Source organism: Citrus clementina, unplaced genomic scaffold (genome assembly GCF_000493195.1).
Source record: "Citrus clementina cultivar Clemenules unplaced genomic scaffold, Citrus_clementina_v1.0 scaffold_4, whole genome shotgun sequence".
Taxonomy (NCBI): Eukaryota; Viridiplantae; Streptophyta; class Magnoliopsida; order Sapindales; family Rutaceae; genus Citrus; species Citrus x clementina.
In genome coordinates, this window is record NW_006262274.1 from 10,424,135 (window position 1) to 10,429,196 (window position 5,062).

The window sequence follows — 5,062 nt, forward strand, 5'->3', positions numbered from 1 at the left end:
ATTTATTTTTATTAATTTAGGGATATTTTTATCATTAATTTTTTTATTTTTAAAGTTTTTATAGAATAAAATGGTCTTTTAATTTATTTGGGGGTAAAATTATAATTTTATTAAAATTATTTAATAGTGTTAATGTAAAAGTGGCTAGTTGATACAAATGTGAAAAGAAAAGTGGTGCAAAGTACATGTTAGAATTTTGTAGTGGTTGGATAAACATAAATCAAAATAAAGGTGGTGCAATGATAATATCTCATTTTTATATAATAATAGTGTTCTTATTTTATTTTTAAGTATGTCCCAGTTCCATATTTCTTTTTTTTAAGTTAAAACTTTTATAAAATGACTATATTATATATTTATTGGATTAATTAAATTCATTAGGCATGTCTAAAGATTTAGTACTGCTTTAACTTATTATAAAAAAAAATGTTACGATTTGGTCTAATAAAAAAAAATTGCCATTTATAACATTGTCACTAGTATTAGAAAGTTATAAAATGATATAGTAACAATCAACATTATTTTTACAATTCCATGATTTATTTCTTTGACAGTCACACTTTTCTTTTCTTTTTTCATTGAATCAAATTATTAAAATAAATCACATTCTTTATCACTAAAATCAAAAAATATTTCATAAAATTTTTAATGTACAATTTAATAATTTATATTATAAGTTTATTTGTTACATTATTGTTATTCTTTTATTAAATATATTTGTTTTACTACAAGTATAACTATAGTATGTTATATATGTTGTTTTACTTCTTTACATGAATCGACAATCACATAAATTATATTGAAATAATATAAAGTTCTAGGTCCATCCCTGATGCTGAATCAGTTTTGTGAAAGCTAAATAAATGAAATAAAATGACTCAAAATGAGGGGGAAAAAAGGGTAAGGCTACCTACTGTTAGAGGAAATTTATCCCATGTGAGGTATGTGATATAGCAGTCATCAAGACCATGCGAATTATATTTATCACATTTTTGAATTAATGTTTTCCTCAATACAAGAACTGTATAGCAAGAGGCCAAAACACCACAAATTAATCTTAAAAATTTATCACAATAATTGCGGAAAATTAAATGATGCGACAAACAAAACAAAGCACTTAATCATTGTAAATTTGTAATCCTACTAAAAGCTTCCTCACGAATTGACTTATATGATGCGACAAATAAATTACTTGTAATGTATTTTATAATTTTTTTAGAACTTTTCAATAAACGGATACCCACGCAAGTATGGGCAGGGTTATCTTTCTTTACCAAATTTGCCCATTTCCCATTACGGAATTTGGTTTGTATTATCAAATCCGCCAATTTTCCACAAAATTACCTGTAGTGCCCCACTCTATTGAACGAATACAAGCGGGTTCATTGGTTTACAAGTAAAGTTGTCATCCCTAGCTACTTCCTGCCCTTTATTGTTCCTTTCTTCTTAACTATATTTTTGCACTTACATAAAATAGATAAATAAGGGCCCGTTTGGTACCCTTTTTCAAGCTACGTTTTCATTTTCGTTTTCATAATACACATATAACACATGTTTAGTGAGTTAATTTCAAAAAACAAATTACAATACAAAAAATTCGGATTCATTATTATAACTAATCAACTGAAAACAACTTAAACATGTTCTGCAATTATTACAAACTAAATCTAAAAATGAATTAAAAAACAAAAGAAAATCGTGATCCTCCTCCTCTTTTTCTCTTCATTGCCATTCTCTCTTTCCCCTCACCTTTCTTGACCCAGTTGCAGCAAATCTGCACTCTCTCCCTCCCCTTATCTTCATCCATTGCCCAGCAAATCTGCACTCTCAAATCTGCAGCAAATCTGGACTTTCTCAGTTGCAACATCTTTCTCTCTCGTCTCAGCCCAGCCGCTGCTGCTCCGTCTTTGCTTTCCCGGATCTGTCACTTGCCCAGCCGTTGTGTCTCTCCCAGATCTGTTATTTATTTTGTTTAAGTAAATTTTTGAGAAATTATTTGAGTGATTTTAATTGTTTTTAATAGGATGATATTGTAGATTAATCCCATTATTGTCAATCACAGAAGATGAATTAGATCCCATGTTCACCAACCCATGAAGCAAACCAGGGTTGTTTTGAAGATATGTATTATAAAAATGACTGTTCTGGCTTGATTGTTGCAAGTAATTAAACCCAGCAGATTGCTGCTGCTGGTGCAATTGGAGCTGTGTCTGGATATAACTTTGGTGAAACGAAGGGTCTTGTGTGTATTGAGATATTTCCTGGTTCTGTAAAGTTAGTAAAGGTGGTTGCGGTTGCTCAAATGGGGTTGTTTGCATTAGTGGATAGGCCTGTAATCTGCTGGAGCTTGAGCTTCCATATTGGAAACTTGAACCAAGAGCTATCATTTCTTCACGTCTTCTTGATGTTTCAAGAGCTTGAGCCTCCTTCAAGCGCTTGGCTGCGCCTCCTCCGATTGGTAGAGTACTAGAGTGTTGCTTACTATGTAAAGATTGAAGCTCATTGACCACGGTTATCGCAGCACTTATGCCTTTTAATTGGGCTTTTGTTATTTGACAGAAATAGAGATTTTTAAAGTTTTGTCCTGATATAATTCAGTTAAACAATCTGTAATTTCAATTTATTGCTTTGGATAGAATTCACAATTTGAATTTATTGTCTGCCACTTTGAAAATATTGTCTGAAAATTCACTTCAATCTGCAACTTGTGGATGTGAGAACAAAATATAAAAACTCATTTTTTTATTGTGCCTTGAAAAAAAAAAGAGTTAAAAAATTTTGATGAGAGCTCGACCTTAATTTAAATTAGCTTGTGTAATTTATAATCTATGTATATGTAAGAGCAGCGATACTTTGGTGTTTTAAAAGCGCGATTTTAATTTTAAGGGATATGCATAATTATAGTTTACGTAAATAATTTTGATGAGAGCTCGACCTTAATTTAAATTAGCTTGTGTAATTTATAATTTATGTATATGTAAGAGCAGCGATGCTTTGGTGTTTTAAAAGCGCAATTTTAATTTTAAGGGATATGCATAATTATAGTTTACATAAACAACGTTTAATTCCAATTGCATGTTGCGCTTTACATAATTTTATGCATAATTTTAAGAGATATACATAATAAATTTATTTAAATTATTTTGTTGTATTTATATATGTATTAGCTAAATAATTATTTTATAGCTATAAATATAATGTAAATGCTCAATAAAAACTGTTTTTGAAAAAAGTATTACCAAACGCATATTTTGTATTTTTATCATTTTCAACTGTCTACCAAGCGCATATTATTGTTTTCAATTTTAAAATACAGAATATAGAAAATGATACCAGACGCATATTTAAATTCAAAATACAGCAACTGTAAAACACCATTTTTATTTTCATTTTTATTCTCAGAAAATACAAATTCAGAAACAATACCAAACAGACCCTAAATGTTTTGCTAATGAATTGCTAAAGATCTAGATTAAGCTATACAAAAATAGAGAGGCTGTCAATTTTCTCTTTCTGAAATCAATATATATTATTTATCCTCCTAGTATTTTCGTAAAATCTGAAAATCCTTATAGCGAAAACAATGTAAGGGAAAAAAGGAGTAAATGGGTCATTTGCTTGATATTTTTTTCTTGAGAATATAGAATAATATTTATTATAATATAAAATGCTAAAAAAATACAAGAAAAAATACTATTGCTAATTTTTTATTCACATCGAAACCTCTATTGCTTATTTTTAGTATTTAAATCTTTTATTTTAATTTTAGTTTATAAGATTTATATAATTTATAATCAATATGAATAAAATGTATTTAAAAATAAGGATAATATTATAAAATTATAATGCCAAGGAGGTCATTGAGTATTATGAAAGCAATAGCCGATAAGTGGTATATATTGATTTCAATGAGGAAAAATTGACAATCTCTCTATGAAAATATTTAATAAAAAATTTACTATATACACATTTCTCTTGCAATGTTGAAAAGAATATATATGTTAAGATCGATCCCATTTTTGTATGTCATGTATAATATATTATTATGATTCATCCATGTTTTGTAGCGTATTATTTGTTATGCGTTAGAGTATAGTATCAAACATGGACAGTAATATAAAGGCAATAATTTTAAACTCCACAAGAATTTCTTATATTCTATAGTAATCACATACAAACAAATCATGATTTAATAGAAGAAGAAACATGCGTTGAAGTGAGCAAAAGGTGCAAAAATATATGTATAAAAGCTGTTATAATTGTTGTACTGCAACGAATAAATGGATAAATTTAATTAATCTTAAACCAATTCTAATTTTTGTCCCCTAATTGCAGCTGCGCATTTACTGTGTCTTATTGTTAGGACTCTTTTTATGTAATGTTTCCTTGCTAAGGTGACAATTAATTTAATTATCCAATGACCCCTTGTTCTCCCAATGTAATTTTTTCAAGACTATGTTTGGCAAACAAAAACTCTTTCCCATACAGTTCCCAATATGTATAATGACAAAAATTTTGCTAAACGAGCATATCTATATCTCCATTCTTATGTATATAATGCTCAACTTCTCTTAAACTATTACAAACTGTACCATGAATTGTTTCTCTAAAAAATTTTGTATATAAAATCCTTGCATTTTACTTCTTCAATCATTGCTGATTAGTTGTTTATTGAAATATTCTGAAAATTTTTGCTAATAAAATTTTCTTTTGTGTACTGAAGGAATAGTTGGATGATGAAACAACGGTTGATAAAAATGATTTTCTTATTTCTATAACGGGAAATAATACCTTGACCTTTTATCATATACAATATGAGTTAATTAAAAAGAAATTCAAAGCTTAATACAAAGTGAGAAAACAAAGCTTAAGCCGATATGATAATAAAACGACAATTTTAGTCATAATCAGCCACGTGGGCCGCTCATGATCATAGTGTAGTACCCATGAATTTTTTTATTTTTTCCTTTTTAACTTTTGCTTTTGCTTAATTTAATTAACATTTCAAAACCATGGAATCTATATGGTAATGGGTTTGGTTGCACATTAATTTATTATTAAT